The following is a 20,040-nucleotide window of genomic DNA, read 5'->3' as shown; positions in this document are numbered from 1 at the left end:
TGAAGAGATAGAAAGAGAGGGACAAAGAGAAAAAGAGCAAAAATTAGGAGGAGGGATGATTTATAATTATAAAGAGGGAGAAACAAAGAGGTGAGTAACATCTGCAATATCACACACACACACACACACACACACATATATATATATATATATATATATACGAGATCGCAATGACTTTCAAAAAATTGACAAGATCAGAAGCAGCATGCATCACCCGTTGAAATATAATGTGCAAATATGACAGTGACTCATTACGTAATTCAAACAGCGTTTAAGTATGAAATACAATAGGGTAACGAAATAGCCCTAGAGTTTATTTCTTCCTTAATTGTTATCATGTTTATACATTTTAGTCACAGTTCACGTACGTGGAATTGGCTTCATGAGACATAAATAAGAATTCAAGACTCATACATTTGGTGTGCAATCTACCCAATAATATTTAAAGTCACATTCTCAAGTCATATTCTCAACGTCTCCTTTGGACTTCATTGTGAGCACAACGCCGTCAAAATGTATGAGCCAAAAAGATATTGGTAAATGATAAATGAAATGATAGGAGAAATTCGACGACGATAAACAGAATAAAGAACTAGCTTAATTTATTTCATTCATCTGACCGGTGTGTTGGCTCAGTCAGTAAAGCGTCCGCCTCACAACCGGGAGGTCGCGGGTTCGAACCCCGCCCGCGTCATACCAAAAGGAGTTGCTGCTACCTTGTTTGGCGTTCAACAATAAGGGATAGTGAAACATCGAATTAGCGCTGCTCAGTGGCTGCCGGGTTCACGATCAATTGGGCAAAAAGAATTTCCATTTTCGGTTGAATAAAATTTGGAGTGGACTTTAAAAGATTATAATTATTATAAAGCGCCTTTTGCAAAAAGAATTTCCATTTTTGGTTGAATAAAATTTGGAGTGGACTTTAAAAGATTATAATTATATTAATATTATAAAGCGTCTTTTGAAGAAGCTTCGATTGGGGAGTGCAGAACCTCGTTAGCCCTGGAGAAGTGACCGGGGATAAAATCTACCTCTCCTCATATCCAGATCATACAGATGATGACAATATCTTCTCTTCACTGCTCACAAATGAAGATGCGGTGTGGCACAATCGGATCGTCGTCTGACTCTCTTGACATTCGTCATGTGCTAGGGTTCGACTCTCGTGCTGAGACAAAAAACGGATCGTCGCAGCATACGTTGTGGGTATAGCCACGGTCACAAATGTCATTACGAACTGCTACGAACGCCGTACGAACGATTTTCAGACCATTTCGTAATTTCTTCTTAAGAAGGCCGTACGAAATGAGCGTTCGTAGACCGTTCGTATAGCCCCCATCACACCAAACTAGTTCTCACTTCGTTCTGGAACCGTCCTAGAAAATCGTAGGCCGAATGTTTAAATACGATCCTATGTCGTTCATAAACAGCCCTCTATACGTCCATCTCGTCTGTACCCCGCCCATAGTCATAGTAATTTTGATACAATCAATGGAGAGACTTTTACATAAGGCCCGGCGTTCCGGCCTTCTTGTCTTGTCTCCAAATAATTTCATTTAATTATCTTGTCTTCTCCGCTTGTATTATTCTCATGTTATATATTGATATTATTTTTTACTTTTGTATGTTTGTTTACCTTTGTATATTTTTAACGAAAGTATTGAATGAAGTGAACTCGAACTTCAAGAAGAAATGATATCACATACCTATTTTCCTCGTCGATTTCGAGCGCGAGTAGTTCAGGCTTGGGTTTCTTGCCCTTGCGTCCCTTGTCACCGCAACCACATCCTGGGCCTTCGAAAAGGTCGATGATGTCGATCTCCTGATCGTCTGACTCAGTTCCATTCGTCGATCTGAGGAGCCCCTTTTTTTCGATCCAGTACACTCTCGAGTTCCGTACGTGCACCCTCATTCCAGCAACTTTGTCTACGTAAATAAAAACAAAAAAGCTCCGTTTTCTAATAAGCTTAACAAAAAAATATGATCGCCACTATTTGCGAAAAAAAACAACTTCAGGCAGTTTTTTTGTTTAGCCCTGTCCATGTACAAACCATACAATGGCGTATTATCCGAAAATGTCACAGCTCCATGGTATTACAAAATCGAAACGTGATTTATGTGAGCTATGTACAAGGAGCCATTGAAATTACCCTTCAGTTTATTCTTCAAAAGAAGTTGCGATCGTGTTAATTAGGAAGTTATAGTCCGGGAGCCAGGGGCGTCAACCTAGCTGGAAGGGAAACCAATTTTCATGTGCACGGATGTAAAGATCGCATAGCCCCATATAACGAATTGACCATCTGGCTTGTCCTAAGTGGTGGGTGTGGCCAGAAGGAGGCCCCAAAGTGGTCAAAAATTGAGCTAGATCAGCTGGAAAAGAAACCCTATGAAACTCATATGAGAAGATTCGCCGTAGTCTCGCGGTACATGACTGGACAATGCCAGACGATTTAAGTGATGGGGAGTACTGCCTGTCAATCTTTTTCAAAATCTATCCATTTTTACTTAGGCCTATACAATAGTTTTTGTTATTGAGTTATTACAATTCCTAAAAACAATGTCCAACCAAATGCTTTGTGCAACGCCTTTAACAACTTTATTACTGAAGGCAATATATGAACGCAACACATTATGTTCTTAACATCGAGGAAAATCCATCTGAGATCAAACGAAACAATATTAAAATATGTCCATTTATTAAACATTACGAATAATTTTCCAGAAACAATGTGCCTACTTGAGTTGTATTACATGCAGATTTCCACTTGAGAAACTGCTGATATAAAAGCTAAGCACACTTAGCACATTGACTTAATTTTCTTATCCGCCCATTTCCTGGCAATATAATATTATTGTAAAGAAAAAAATATAGCCTGTTACTCCTTTTTCAAATGTCTTTCTCTAACCTATCCACCTCATTTACTGTGAAATATACATAATACTTTAAGACAATATTTGTGACTGAATATTTAAACACAGTTGGAAAAAACCTTTCAAAACTTTTACACTATAAATGAAGCCATTCACTCTTACCCTACCCGTAATTCCTCAAATTTTCACCTAGTCAACCCGAATACACCATGGTCCAGACCTATGGAACTCTCTCCCAGAATCTATTAAATCATGTTGCTCCCTCTACTCATTTAAGGCCAAATTTAAAATGATGATATTTCAATTCAATTCTTCTTCGATTCATTTATTTTCCATTTTCCAGGGAAATACCGGTAGTCACTAGAGTAGGTTTGACTGTATACACATTTGTTGAACAGTGCCTCACTTTGGATGTGTATGAAAAATAAATGCATACGACCCATCAAGATTTGAGCTGGCACCTGACCCAAACTGTTCTATTAAGCACAACAACAACTTAAAAGTAAAAACGATATAAAAAACATTGCCTTACGTTGGTCCTCTGCGAAAATGCGCACAAGTGTTCCATTGAGATCTATTATGACACCTGAGCCGAACCGTCCCATAAAGTAGATTTGTTGGCTTTGGGGGTCAAAGTCGACGAAGTCAGCTGTCATCTCTAAGGTGTCCGGATTATCTGTCAGATTAATGCTCATATACTTCAGGTCCATAATGTTGGAGAAATTTGTAGGAACATCGGCGTAGTATATGGTGCTCGAGACGTTGTTATCAAACTCAACTGTGGAATCAGGGAATGTAGTACGGATAGAGAGTGTTAAAATAGACCTACATCAGTGTAAAACTGACAAATATGGCAAACTTGTGGCCGAAATACCCTGACCCACCATTTACATCCTGAAGGCCCATCGCAAAGACTTGCAATAATTAAGTAAGGCCATTTGAAGATCTTTGTGCGTCACCAGTTGAAATGTGCGAACACGAGAACGACTTGATAACCTTCCTTATCCAAATAGGATTGGTACTGGTAATATAAAAGGGTATTGAAATTGCCTTTGAGTTGGTCCCTCGAAAGTCCTCTTTAAAATGGTGTAATAACTTCACATCAAACAAACGTGAAGAAAATGAGGAGGATAAGAATTTGAATTACAGTACGGTCATCATCGATATAAATATACTTTTAGAAGCGGAATACTATGATTCAGGTCCATAGATTCGTTTACATCGGTAGTCCTTGTGAGTAAGACTTTACAAAACTGTCGCCAAAATATCGTGACCTATCGGACAAAGAATTTCTAGAGGTGCACAAAAACAACAAAGTATCGCTTATATATTTGGCAGGAATTAATTCCTTGAAATGATATAGCACCATAATGGCAGAGATGCTAAACCGGGGTAATTATTGCGAAGCACCATGAGTGTCAAGTCTGACATAATTTAGCGCTATACAAGAACCCACTATTATTATCATTATTATTATAATTATTATCATTATTTTTATTTTTTGTATTATTATCTTTATTATTATTATTATTATATTTCAGCTTGAGGGTTGGCCACTTAGTTCTCCGAGGACCGAATGGCAGGTCGAGTAGGCCAGTCACATCTATCAAAAATTCCCGACCGAATTTCAGTACCAAACCGCCCCGGCTACGCATGTTATATTGTCACTATGGTTTTTTACTTGCATGGGACCAAACAAAAGAGATACGATTCTGTTTCAATTCTTAATATAATTTTTTCTCATGAATGGAAAGTAAATGCGACTGCGCTTCTAAATCTCAAACAAACACATTTATTTTAAAGATCCTAAGTGATCAGCATTGTATTTAGCTTTGTCAATACTCAAAGTGATTTAATTAAAACGAATTTTGTTTATTTGAGTTTGATTAAACAAATAAAATAATGACCCTCTATCAAACTCGGGTTACCGATCTTTTTTTGGAAGAGTTTATCATATTTGTAGGACTACTCACCTGTGGTACCGATGAATACCTGACTGTTAGCTGGTAAAAAAAGAAAGAAAGAAAGAGAAACACTGAATAAAAAAAGGAAAGAGAGATTGGAGGGTTTTTATAGTTCGAAAATTCCAACAGCATTCATTTTTATCGAATAAGAACTCAATGATATCAGACACTGCCAAGTATTATAGTGTCCTCACTCTCGTCAAAATGAAATGGATACATAGTTATAGCGTCATTTATATCCATATGCTTTTTCTTTTCATAAATCATAGCTTTCTTAAATCACACTCATTACTAGAATTAATGATCCTACGGTAAAATTTAACGCTCAACATATTGCAAATTTCCTAAACATTCCACATGCCACCTATAGTTATCAATGGAGGTTTTAGATAATACCGATACGCGCATATCGTGGAAATATTTTGAGAGAATGGGAAAGCGTGTGTGTTTTTTGTTACAGGGGTAAGAAGACATGAGCCCCTTAACGCTGGCGTACTGATAGGGGGATTTCTTATTCGATACCAGTGATTTACAAATGTTACTGAAATTACATAATTTTCCGGTATTTTTTCTCAATTTTTGTGTAAGTCCGAATGCGTTTGTTGGAAAATTAGAAAATCCCAAATTTACAGTCGGGCGAAAAATATTCTTATTTAGAAGCTTCATGTCAGGGCCTGCAGAACGACTGGGCTCAGGGGCTCGAGCCCCCTCACTTTTTACAAAATTACGTTACAGAGAAAAAGAATAAAAGAGAGAGAGAAAAAGTAAGTGACCTGCCAATGTCACTAATGATGTATCAAAGTATGCTCATCTGACCGTAATTAAATGCCTAAAACCCCAGAGCTTACAGGGGCTCCGCCCCCTGGACCCCACCAAGGACCCTCAGGCGGTCCCCTGGATGCTCATTTGACCGTAATTAAATACCTAAAACCTCTGAGCTTCCGGGGGCCCTGACCGCTGGACCACATTCAATAGCCTTCTGAGGGCGCCTGGATGCTCATCTAGCCTTAATTAAATACCTAAAACCCCTGACTTATCGCCAATTAGTGACCTGCCAGTCTCTAAATATGCTTTAATTTAATGCCTAAAAACCCTGAGCTTCCGGGGGCTCAGCACTTTGACCCCCTGAGCCCCGGCCCCCACGCCAATTTACGCTCTACCTGATCGTTAATACTCCACTTTGAAAAACGTTCCTCAGGGCCTGCACTTAACGTGTAAGAGATGTGGTGATGCATATTTTTCTTCTGCTCCACCCCTTCCAAACGATTTTGCTCATTACGCCACTGCACCTGAAAGGTGAGCCCCCCCCCCCCCCCCCATCCCATACTGCACACAGCGCGCCTGCATAGTGGCCGTTTTATCGGATTCGTCAGGATACATCCGATGAAAATCAGGCCAGTTTGAAAGGGGTATTTGAGTACGCTTGTTTAGATGTCTGCCTTTGTGATTTGCCATAGAATGTGACCTTGAACAAGGCCACACAAAAGCAGCAACGCGATTATCTTTTTTGTGAAAAGGAATAACTATTTTACAAGGCTAAAATGCAAACAAAAAGTACACAATAGTTGAACCCCAAAGTTCACGACGGTCTCAATTGTTGTGTTCATCCAGCGGACAAAAACGCCCATTGGTAGCCTTTCTTTATCTGTATCTGAAAACAAAATGTCCTTGGAAAACGAATTATCACCTGGTCCAGAAATGCAAACTTTCCAACAATTGTAGTACATGGTTCATTTGGGAACCTGAACAGAGTATTGCGCACACAGAGAGACAAAGAGAGTACACTACAACATGTCTAATCCCTTATGTACTTGGTTAAGCCACAACAAGCGCAATGAAATATATTATTATAAATATTTATTTTAAGAAAGAAGTAATCTAATGCCCCTCTTCCCTTATGACATTTTTTTATATAGTCTTTATCAATTCCATTCAATGCATAAATCATACATACACAATTCATCTTAAATCCAAAATTGAGAATCAGTTAGTACAAAAATAAAAAATATCTAAGCTAATCAAAATCACCTTATACTAAACACAGAAAAACATGCGTCATGGTCATAGCTTCGCGTGCAAATTGACCAAAATCTTCTCCAGCTGGTTGAGCTTTTTATTGTTAATTATATTCCGACGCGCTCAGGGTGCGCCCATTCACCATGCCCATGTGGCTTTTACGGATGCACCATTTTTCATCCTATACTCTAATAGCAGATTTAATCATGTCTTTTTTTCTTTTTCTTATTTTCCTTTTTTTTTCTTCTTTTATCTTTTTGTATAATTGTTTATATTTCAATGTATTTTTCTTTGCCTATGTATGTATTACAACAATGTATAATGTCGTATAAAGTTCAATTCAATTCAATTCAAAATAATAACCTTCAACGTTTCTAAAATGGAAAGGTACTGAAACGACTTAACGTCGTCAAATGTCTTGGTATATGCATTGATTAAGAATTGAACTGGTCCGAGCACGTTGACAAAGTAACAAAAGTAACACAAAGAAATATTAGTGTAATCATGTAATGAATGACTTTTCCCAAAAACATCTTTAGAGTTGCTGTGTAATGCACTCATATTGCCTCATAGTTCCTCTGTGCGGTCAGATCGAATCAGGAACAAACGGATAAACTCAAGAAAATTCAAAAACGAGCTGCTAGGATAATTTCAAACAAAAGTTACAAGACTCCATCAAGTGAATTGATTAGCAATTTGAAATGTGATGAACAAATGCACACATCATTTTTTTGCGCCATCCTATTTACAAGAAAGTTTAATTAAAGTAAGTGACATTCATCAGTATAATACGAGGAAGGCAGATGAAGTTTATTTTCTGTGCACAAGTATAAAACAGAATGCTTTAAACATAGCCCCCTCGTATCTTCAATTATAGCATGGACTCAGGTGGACAGATCATTGAGAAAGGCAAGCTATGTGAACACCTTTAAATACATGTTCAAACATTCTTGCAGTATCGATTCCCAATAAATAAAATTACAGGAGGAATTGTGTTTAGTTTCATATCAAAAGTTTTACTTGTATTCTTTTTAGCTTTCCAGCACATTTCTCTTGTAAAAATCAAACGATTGGTAAATGATGCGCTTGCAGAACAACATGATAACATTGATGTAGTATTCATATATATCCTCACTGCTAGGAAAATTTCACATGACGTTATTTATTTTTTAATTCGTCAAGGATATGACATTGTAATTGTCCTGCTTGCACAAAATGTTTGATTGTCTGTTTATTAGCCCTGAATGTAGGACAACATAATGCTTTTCAAACTGAAAGAATGATTTCATAGAATTTATTATCAGTTATAAATATAATTGTATTTGTAATGTTGTTTAAGTGTACATTCAATTGCTATACTAATTACATGCATGAATTTCGCATATCATTCAGTAATTTACTGTAATATTTTATTCTAGTAAATAAGTATATAACAATTTTGATATCCTTGAACTAAGTAGTTTCTACTTTGTTTATGAACTCTAAAAAAATAGATGTTGCCTTTTTTCAAAGTCTAATACATAACTAAATATGCTGATAGCTACTCTTCATCGGATTTAAAACTAATTACCGTCTATACTATAATGGTATATTAAGATATTAGAAATGTGCAACAACTTTTCTTAGACAAAACAGCAAAGGAAAAAAAAAAAAAAAACATTCATTCATTACGAGGATACCAAATACATGTTTATACATGTTCTTACTTATTCTTTGTTTCTGTTATGAGTTCATGTTAATGATTTGTTACTATTGTTTCTTATTATGTTTAACAGGGCCTCATGGAAGACCACCATAATTGGTGATAATGAGTCACCTTTTCTAGATATATAAATAAGCTACGAAGAGGAATCATTAACATACCTAAACAATTAATCCACCTTGGCTATACATATATACACTGAGAACCTATTAGAAGAAGAAAATAAATCATTGAATGACTGATATCGACATCGAGGTTTTCGATTCAGGGTTCTCCCTATTGTGTTGAATGTAGGATGAGCCTTTCGTTGTCGTTGTTGTTCGGGTCTGACCAGCCCTTAAACCTGCTGTATAATTATTACAAAACAATTTATTTTGATCAATGCCTTTATTTCATAACATTGATATTTATGCATGGAAAGTATATGTACATATCTATATGAGTACCTACAGCTATTATTTTATAGCATGTATCCTTGTACCTTATAATATGAACATTTTAGCTGACAGGCATTCTATCAAGGTATTTGGTATCCACATAATTTGAGTGATCCATTTGAAAATATCTGAATGTAACTCTTCCTTTCCCTTTCTCATTTTCTCTCTCTCTCTCTCTCTCTCCCTCTCTTCCTTTCATTTTTAGTTGGCTGTCCGCTTTCCATCAGGCAATTTTTACATAACTGTATCTATACATAACATTTTTACCTATGATGAGGACGTCAGCTCAAGTTGTGATTACAACCACCCCTTTATTCTACGTAGGATTTTATGTGAACATAGGCCTACATGTTCGTCTTCTTTGTGCATGGCTGATCGTCAACAAAACGGAGTTAAAGGGCCCATGACATCGAAATACAAGTGTATTCATGTTGGTGTGCAGTCCTGCATACATCTCATATTTTGATATGTAAACTTCTGAATTTGTTTCATAGATTTTTAAATATTTTGTGAAATATTTGTTTTTCAAACTTGCTAAGCTTCACCCAAAAAACATCCAGATCTCATTCCCCTTGTGACATCTTCTGTCAGTCATCAATGAGCTAACTTGAGAAAGTAGTATGTATCTTTGCCGAAGTCGACCACCTGTTACAATATGTAATACTATAGCAACATACAAGTTGCTATGTCTATTTTTTTTTCTATTAGGTAAAATCATCTGAATCAACTTAATGTCGTATAAGCATTGAATTTTGTTATTGTATTATTTAAAATATACATAAAACAAAAGCAACTATTTTATTTCTGATATTCATACAGGGTGGCACATGTCACCAATTTACATGAGGCCCTGTTTGGTAAGAATAATACAAATAACAGCAGCAAAAACAAAAGAGATAAACACTCAAGCAAATACACTGGTATAATACAAATTAATTGGTATCCCCATGAAATGACTGATCATTCAAGATTTATACTTGATCATTTAAAAGAAATATGTGAATAGAATTATAAATTTAAAAAGAAAATAAATTAACGAATGAAAATGTATTAAAGAACAGATGATAACCACGTATTAAAAAGAAAAAAAAAATATTGAAACCGTTCATTTTTTATAATCGGATATAGCTTAACACACGGGATACCAAAATTGTTATATACACATTTACATTCGATTATGCTTTAATTAATACACTTTGGTTGTTTACAAGATGGCTGAAAATGAATATATTACATGACTGTATACATGATATAAAGTTAACCATGCCAATCAAATTTAGAAATTTTGCAAAAAAGGAAAGATTGGTTAGCTTCGCAAGAACCCCCCCCCCCCCCCCAAAAAAAAAAAAAAAAAATAGTTCACTAATTACACTTCATATGCAGATAACAGTACTTTTAGAGTGTGTTTAAAACTGTTTAAAGTAGGTTACGTCTTGATAGAACTTTCTAGTTGGTTCTATACTCTTATTTCAGAAATTAGAGGACTATTTTTATATGTGTCCGTCCTAAATTTAGGCACACGCAATGCATCCCTTACAGCATGTCTTGTGTTGTGGTCGTGTAGTGAACTGACATGGCGTAATTTTTTTGAAAAGTATGTTGGTGCCATGTCATGCATTGATTTATACATCACCACTGCACGTCAAACTAGAAACGTGTCTGAATAGGCATCCACCCTAAGCGACTAAACATATCAGTTAAAAATACTTCAAATCCTTCTCCCAGCACTGCACGTGCAGCTCATTTTGTTAACCTTCTGTAATTTAATGGTTTGTCTTTGAAATTGCTCAGACAAAACCGAGGAACAATAATCGAAATGAGGAAGAACGATGGAACGAAGTTTCAGAGATCTTGTTGGAACATAACTTTTGGCTCGCTTAATTACACTTATAATTTTTTGAGCAGTTTCAATAAATTTGTCCACATGTTTCATTCAACGTCCATCAGACTTGTATTATTTAAGTCCTTTACTTTTTATTGTTAATTTATGTGCATTATCTTGTTATTGTTTGTTTGCAGGGCCCCGATTACAAGCAGATTTCTGCTTCTTAGGGTCCTAACCATTATATTGTATATTGTATATTGTATTTTCCTTGTAAATTGTTTTTATACTGGTTGAATAAATGAAATGGTATGAACTGAAATGAACGTATCTCCTCGTCAATCATTAGGCCCAGGCATTATGCCACTTTACCTCTTTTCAAACAGCTACCGTTTAGTGTGTCTTATCCGCATTAAGAACAACGGTTTGTTGTTACCCATGAAAATGTATTTTCTTTACCCTTGGTTACCTTTTGTTCTACTTCTGTAACATTACTACCGCTGACTGTTAGAGTCGTGTCGTCAGCATACATTTCAACAATGCCATCATGAAAACATTTGGGTAAACTACTTATGTAGATAGAAAAAAGGGGTGACCTTAGAATTGAACCTTGTGGGACTCCCATTATAACTTTTGAGGAACTCGAAGTGGTCCCTTTAAACAGACTGTCTGTTCTCGGTTGGACTTATATGATACAAACCACTAGTGTCAGAACATCTAATGGCTGTCAATTTATGTAACAGAATATCGTGATCGATAGCTTCAAATGCTTTCCTTAAATAAATGAAAGCAACACCTGTTAACTTTATCTAAATTCAAAGCCCACTGGTTAACAATTGTCATTAGAGCTGTTGCAGTAGAGTGAAGAGGACGAAATCCTGACTAGTTAGGATACAATATTTCATTTTTGTCTAGAAAACCACATAGTTGAAAATGCTCAGCTTTCTCTAGAATCTTGCTCACAACGGATAATACCGATATTGGTCTGTAATTACCGGGAGTGGATATATCACCAGTCTTATAAATTATCACTCACCTCGATTTGCAATCAGCAATGAGATACTAAGAAGTATCAATCCTCTCATTAAAACCCCCATCCTGGAGGGAAAATGATATAGTAGAGTCACGCAGATATCTGGAAGGATGATCTTCGAACTTAATAATACGGGTTTAAGAAAGCAATATGCTGAATTTCCAAGATAATATTCAAGAATCAATTGTTTAACCAAAGGTTTTTAAACGCCATGCTACATCATTTCAGATACACAGCACAAAGCGATTTCAGAGCGGCTGTGAATAGTCTAAGCGCTGTTCCAGAAGGTAAACACTTTACTGAGATATACCAATTCAGTTCGGAACTCCAGTCGTCTGCCCACGATCGAAGCCGTGTCAAAATGAATAAACGTTTTATATAATTTTTCTTCGGTACTTAAAAGGATTTATTCATTGTTCATTGAACTGTTTTCCATAGCTGCCCGTTCATCTGTGGAATGACAATAATTATCAGTCACGTTGATAAAATTGTAGAATTAATATGACCTCAGTCACGCCGCCAAGGCCCCGGCCCCCCCCCCCTTCCCCACTCCGAGAACGGACGGACCCCATGCGTGTTACCAAAATGTCCTTTTCGTAACAAAAGAAAAAGGTCGACCCGTATTGACTTTACACACCGGACTTTTGCTGAAAGGGGGGGGGGGGGTGGGTGTTGAAAAAGGCTCGTATAACAAAAGAAAAAGGTCGACCCGTATTGACTTTACACATCGGACTTTTGTTGAAAAGGGGGGGGGGTCGCTTGGAACACGCATATGCGTACCCTAAATAACACTGAGTGGGGGGACCGGGGCCAAGGCAGCTCGAGACCTACCCAAAACCGACAGATTACTGTCAATCAGTTTGGACAATGCAACCTATTTTCGGTCTTCATTAGTTGGTCTGGCATCGGCCTCGTTATTTTAACTGATGAGATGTTTTAGTAGTGAAAGTTCGAGAGCAAGAAATATAATCCAAGAAAATGCTACCGTTTTATTCTATCAAACACAAATTTGGGGCACATGTGTTGCATCACTTGCGACAACTTTTCATATTTAATATCGATTTTTAGGTTGACCTGTCTGTGATAAATATCTACTGTTACGGTTCATTTGCTCATTGGTGAATAGTAATGTTTCTCAAATGTAATAATAATAATAACAGTGGGTTCTTTTATAGCGCTCATATCTGTCAAACTTGACACTCCTGGCGCTTCACAACTATGGTCCCGGTTTTAGCATGGCTGCCATTATAGCGAGGTTTTTAAGGAAATATTTCCTGCCAGATACCCATTTACCTCACCTGGGCCGAGTATGGCAAATATAGATTTAAAGTCTTGCCAAAGGACAGTATTGACGCGACGAGGATCAGAACTCCGTACTTTGCGGTTAATTGACCGGAGACTAATCCACTAGACCGCAACACCTTTACATATTTCATAGTTAATCCATTCATATTGAGAAATCTATAAAGACTTCCGAAAAAAAACTACCTAAGGCATTGCCAATAACCCTATCAATCACCTTATGAAACATACCAACATAATATAAGTTATTCCGTTAGCCGAACATGATTCGGATTGGATGTACAATAGGGCAATAAAATTGCCTTCGACTTGATTTTGTCATTCTTTCAGTATTTGATATCGTGTTTGATAAACATTAACATATTTACAATGAAAATATAATTTTGTCAGAAAATCACGATATTTTTGTCCTCCTATCTTCTTTAATATTTTACTAACTAATACACCAATATGAATTAACTACAAATAAAAATAACCCATTTATTTGTCTCACTACCATTGAGAAATTCGATTTAATATGATTTGATTTGCTTTGCTTTTATTTTATTTTATATGATTTGACTAAGTTTAATTTGATTTGATGCGATTTGATTTGACTTACCTTGATTTGATTCGATTCGATTCAATTTGATTCAGTAAATATAATAGGCCTACGGAGGCCTACACAAGAAATGTGTGACATAAGAGGAGTAATGTAGGGCTTGATAGGATAACCAATGAAGATATGATACAGGTTGTTGCAATATGGGTCCAGAGATTCATGGACTAAAAGATTCACAGATGTTGAATTTTTGCAATGGAATCAAATAGCTATATATATATATATATATATATATATATATATACAAAACAAACTAGATCAAAACTACAGAAAACGATTAGTTTAATTAAATGGGCAAACGTATTAATAAAAAACTAACATTTAAGATGTTGACAGTATTTGCAGTTTTGCACATTCTGTTAATTTCTTTTTTTTTTATATTGATTTGATTTAGGGTATTTGTAATATGAATAAACCCCTTTTTCCAGCATAGAATCCTAAAAAATTGAAATTGATTTTCGACTATTATATTAAGTATAACATTGATTAGTTCACCTAATGAAGTACTTTAGGAAAAAAAAACAAGGACGCCTGCAAGATATTAAGATCCTTATACTTCTTATTTCTTTCCCCAGTGATCTCAGGTGATAATTTTTTTTTAAATTTCTCCTCATTTTCCTTCAATCTACTTTCTTCTTTTTCTTACTTTCGCCATATTAACTTTAATTTATGGGGGCGGACCGTTCCTTTCAATACGAATATAATTTATTGATTGATTTATAATTGCTGTCGATGTTGACACAGTCATATCAGTAGTGCGATGCATCATATAATGGTATCGGTTCACAGACCTGCCCTTAGGCTTAGATAATAACAACAACAGGGGAGGATCCAGGTTCATCAATGAAAAGGGCTTGGAATCTTTGAAAACAAGAAACTCTAATATGTCGGTTAAACTGCACTGGAGAAGAAAGGGCACAATATCAGAATGAATACAATTTTTCAAAAGTCCCTTCAACTCTCCTATTCTCAATGGGCATGTGTGTATGCGCGTGTGTGTGTGTGCGTGTTGGGTGTGTGTGTGTGTGTGTGTGTGTGTGTGTGTGAGTGTGAGTGGGGGAGGGGCAGACAGGAACATTTTCTTTTAACGGAGTAGCAGAGGGGAGGCACAGAGCAATATAGTGGTATTTAATACTTTTTTTAAACAAATAGTTATTATGCATTGGCAGATATATCCGTCCCTTAATCATTATCCTACAACCTATACTATTTTTATATTCAAATAAAAGCGATTATTTTTATATTCAAATAAAAGCGATTATTTTTATATTCAAATAAAAGCGATAGCCTAGGTTAGTATAATGGACATCATTACCCCCAAGACACTATAGTTGCAGTTTCCTGGGCTATTCATCAATACATTTTCAGTAGTCTTCATTTTTTTATTCAAAATCCAGAACTTAACTTATAGTTTAATTCTCCTCATTTCATTCCTCTTGCTGTCGCCACATTAACTTCTCTAGTAGTCTTTATTTTATTCAAAATCCAAAACTTCAATCCATTTAAATTTGTGTCACTCCTTTTGTCTGATTCTCGTCATATTAACTTCTTTTGGGGCAAACCTTTCCTTTCAATACAAATATGATTGGTATTTTGATGCTGTCGATGATGACGCAGCATTTTAGTGAGTACAACGAACCATTTCGTTATGATATCTGGTCACAGCCTTGAACTTTTTGAAAAGTGGGGCACATCTGAACAATGCACATAACCACAAAGACAGTGCCAGCTAGCTGAGATAATAACAACAACAGGGGTGGATGCAGGTTCATCACCAAACTGGCCGTAGGATGTTTAAAAACCAGACCACTTCTCTATACCACTACCACTGTTGATCAAAATGGTTCAGTGCCAGTAGATTCTTACTCAATGATGGATGTTGCTCTTTTCAAATGGTTTAAAATGCACTAGAGAGAAAGGGGAAAATATTATCAAAATGAATATAGTTTATAATATGATGACGTTGATCCCACTGAAATGTTTGGTTGAAAAGCATAAACGTGACCAGGCATTTATTTTGGCTAACGCGTGATTTATCCGGTCATTATCCAATTCTAATGACCGGTCATTAGTAAAATCATGTTATAAAACATCATTTTTATAACAAATTAAACATAATCTTATAAAACAAATAATACACATCAAGTTGTTCGAGCATTATACCCCATTCACAGTGGCCTCAAACACCGCGACAGCAGCGGGACTGTCCCGCTGCTGTCGCGGTGTTGTCTTCAGTGTGAAGGCTCGGACCCGTTATAAACTATCGCGGGATAACACCGCCTCGCGATAACGCCGCGACAAACTATCGCTAGGTTCGCCTAGCTACAGCAGCGGGACAGTCCCGCTGCTGTCGCGGTGTTTACTCAGTGTGAAGGCTCTCCGCTATAACACCGCGACAAACACGTGTGATTTGTTTACTTACCTATCACTGACCTCTTCGAAAACCCCGCGCTGAAGTATTTCCGGTCATATCGGGGTCACTCGCGGGTCATGAGCCATGCATACACGTGTTTGTTACGGAGGTAATAAAAATCACCCGCTGCAGCGTGAATGGGTACATGATATTTATCCCGCTGCTGCAGCGGGATAACTTTTCTACTGTGAATGCATTTGTAGCGGTGTTATGGCGGTGTCGCCGCTCCGCTACAACGCCGCTACAAATTTCAAAACCACTGTGAATGGGGTATTAGTAAAATTACCCACACTCGGTACCTACGAAACAGTCGAAACACCCTCGGCTACCGCCTCGGGCGTGTTAGACTGTTCCAAAGGTACCTCGTGTGGGTAATTCTTACTAATGCCCTCACTGATATGTATTATTTGTATACTAATGACGTTTCTCCTTGCCCCTCGAATACCATCGTCAAAAAGTCCGTTCAACCCTCCTAGTATCACTGAGCGTACGTGCGTGTGTGTTTGTGTGAGGGGGTGGTTGACAGGAACTTTTTCTTTTAACGGTGCAGCCGAGGAGAGGCACAATTAATGCAATAAAATAGTGATCCTTACTATTTTGAAAGATTAGTTATTGTGCATCCGCCCCTTTATTCGTTATCATGCAACTAGTACTATTTTCATATTCAAATTAAAACGATAGGTTAGTATACATATGCAAGTTATGATTCTCCGCTGACTAGTATTATTATACCGATTTTGAAGTGCGCTTATGGTGGTATTGGACTCTTGTGGGTCAACACGTCATCGCACCGATCCCCTTTCGCCATTGCTGAAACTTATGTCGTGTTTATTACGACCCCATGTTTTGATTTAAGATTCGTTCATCATAATGATTCAGCCGCCTTCAAAGCCATCGGCACGTAACTTTTGTATCGTTCCTTTCTTTTCCTCCCTTTTTTCTAGCTCAGTGAAATTTGGCCCAACCACACGATCTTAAGCGGAATATTCCCTAGGGCGTTTTATTTCCTCATTTTCTTTAAATTTGTTTCTCTCCATTTTTCTGATTTTTTTCATATTAACTGGTTTGCGGGCGGACCTTTCCTTTCAATACGAATATGAATGGTATATTGATGCTGCCGACTTTGACACAGTCATATCAGTAGTGCAATGAACCATTTCGGTATGGTATCTGGTCACAGTCACGCCCTTTATGAAAAAGTGGGGCACATCTGAACAATGCACATAACCACAAAGACAGTGCCAGGCTTAGATAATAACAACAACAGGGGTGGATGCAGGTTCATCACCACACTGGGCGTGGAATGTTTAAAAACCAGACCACTTCTCTATACCACTACCACTGTTGATCAAAATGGTTCAGTGCCAGTAGTTTCTTACTCAATGATGAATGTTGCTCTTTTCAAATTGTTTAAAATCCACTAGAGAGAAAGGGGAAAATATTATCTAAATGAATATAGTCCAATGACGTTTTTCCTTGCCCCCATGTATGAAAGCATGCAATTATGTTATGAGCGTGTGCTGAGCTGGGGGAAATTACTTATCATTGTCTATTCTAGAATATTAGTTTAGTCTGACATGTCTGACAAAGCAACTTACATGTTGCTATTGTTTGTTGTATTGTAACAGGTGGTCAACTTTGGCAAAGTTACATACCATTTTCTCAAGTTAGCTCATTGATGACTGACGGATGATGTGACAAGGGGAATGAGATCTGGAGGATTTTTAGGGTGAAGCTTAGCAAGTTTGAAAAAACAAATATTTCAACAAATTTAAACAAATCTATGAAACACATTCAGAAGTTTACATATCAAAATAAGAGATGTATGCAGGACTATACACCAACTAAACTTGTATTAGGATGACATGGGCCCTTTAACAAAATTATCACGTTGCATTATATTTGTTACTGCCAGTACAGTGCTCCATTCTGTGAGGTGGTCTCTCCCATTAATATTATTTCCCTTTTAGTCCAAGAACTCATACTCAAATAATTCAGTTATTGGTGTCACTGCTTTAGACCAATTCGGTTTCCATAGTTCCTGTGACCACTGTAGTAGTTAGTCCACCATAGCTGGGGACCATCCAAGAGCATCGCCAGATAATGTTTGATGTGTAATGATCAGATAGGTATATATGGTCGTCCCTGAACTAAAGCGGGAATATTTCAACTATTATTTAGCATAGGGGCCTATACTAATGGCAGACGCGGACGCAGGTGATGGAGGGGGAGGGTGTTTTGGGGGTTAACCAACCCCAATTGAAAAAAAATATATGACTACTTCTTACCCCCCCCCCCTTAAATATCGGTCGGAGCGATTTTCAATTTTTTTTTTTTTTTTGGGGGGGGGGGGGCAAAAAAGGAAAAAAAATGTTGCTCACTATCGCGGACAACAAAGGACTAGCTTGCACGTAATCACTGATTTCTGTATTATAAAAGATTCAGCAATGTGAAGCGTATTACTCTTTACGTCATCATAACAAACAAACAAAAAACGCCCCGTCAGATATGAACGCGAGCCTTTAGTGCAGAAAAATATCTACGTCATTGGTAAAAAAAAAAAAAAAAAAATTGTTGCTCACTACCGCGGACAACAAAGGACTAGCTTGCACGTAATCACTGAGTTCTGTATTATAAAAGATTCAGCAATGTGAAGCGTATTACTCTTTAAGTTATCATAACAAACAAACAAAAAACGCCCCGTCAGATATGAACGCGAGCCTTTAGTGCAGAAAAATATCTACGTCATTGGTTAAAAAAAAATAAAAAAATTGTTGCTCACTATCGCGGACAACAAAAGACTGGCTTACACGTAATCACTGAGTTCTGTATTATAAAAGATTCACGATGTGAAGCGTATTACTCTTTACGTCATCATAACAAACAAATAAACAACGCCCCTGTTTTCCCGCGTCAGATATGAACCCGAGCCTTTAGTGCAGAAATCTGTCTACGTCATTGGCGAAGGAAAAAACAAATCTTTTACTCATTGAAGGGGTAAAGTCTTATGAGCTTGGTGGGACGATACCTTTGGAACAGCTATGTAGGCTTTGGATTCTGACTATATACCGCCTACAGGGATCCAGTACAACCAATATCATTGCCTACAAATCACTGAAAGTAATGTCATGATCGAGTAGAGACAAAGCTCGCAATAATTATATACAACTGGCGGATCCAATTGGGGGGGGGGGGTAGGGCAAAGGTCTGAAAATCGTTAGGCCTCTATGACAACGGGACTGAATCACAAAAGGTAGTACTTTTTAAGGTCACTTTTTCATAATGCAATTGCTGACGGAGACATTATTAGTAGGCACGTAAACTTGACTCTTAACTTTATGTTTTTATTTCTAGAATGTGTGTTTACTGTATGACAAATAAATTGGGTTTTGCAGGGGGAAGTAGGCACGTAGTCACGGGCATGTGGCTACGTGCCCCCTGTTACACCCACAAACGTAATAACGCCCACAAATGTAATAACACTTTACCCACAAATGTAATAACACCCACAAATGTAATAACACTTTACCCACAAATGTAATAACCACTTTACCCACAAATGTAATAATTTTGAATCAACCACAAATGGGGGTGTTACACCCACAAATGTAATAACTCCCACAAATGTAATAACGCCCACAAATGTAATAACACTTTACCCACAAATGTAATAACCACTTTACCCACAAATGTAATAATTTTGAATCAACCACAAATGGGGGTGATACACCCACAAATGTAATAACTCCCACAAATGTAATAACGCCCACAAATGTAATAACACTTTACCCACAAATGTAATAACACCCACAAAATAATGTAATAATACTTTACCCACAAATGTAATAATTTCACCCACAAATGTAATAACCACTTTAC

General features: G+C 37.0%; 1 non-coding gene across 1 annotated transcript; it reads left to right on the top strand.

Moving 5' to 3' along the window:
• The first annotated feature begins 621 nt into the window (after positions 1-621).
• On the top strand, positions 622-694 carry TRNAV-CAC. The gene has a single exon. It is a non-coding gene; the product is annotated as a tRNA-Val (tRNA).
• The last annotated feature ends 19,346 nt before the right edge of the window (positions 695-20,040 follow it).

The sequence above is a fragment of the Strongylocentrotus purpuratus genome, unplaced genomic scaffold, assembly GCF_000002235.5.
Source record: "Strongylocentrotus purpuratus isolate Spur 01 unplaced genomic scaffold, Spur_5.0 spur5_scaffold_6, whole genome shotgun sequence".
Classification (NCBI taxonomy): domain Eukaryota; kingdom Metazoa; phylum Echinodermata; class Echinoidea; order Camarodonta; family Strongylocentrotidae; genus Strongylocentrotus; species Strongylocentrotus purpuratus.
Note: the sequence above shows the minus strand (reverse complement) of the source record. Positions and strands in the feature narration are given on the sequence as shown.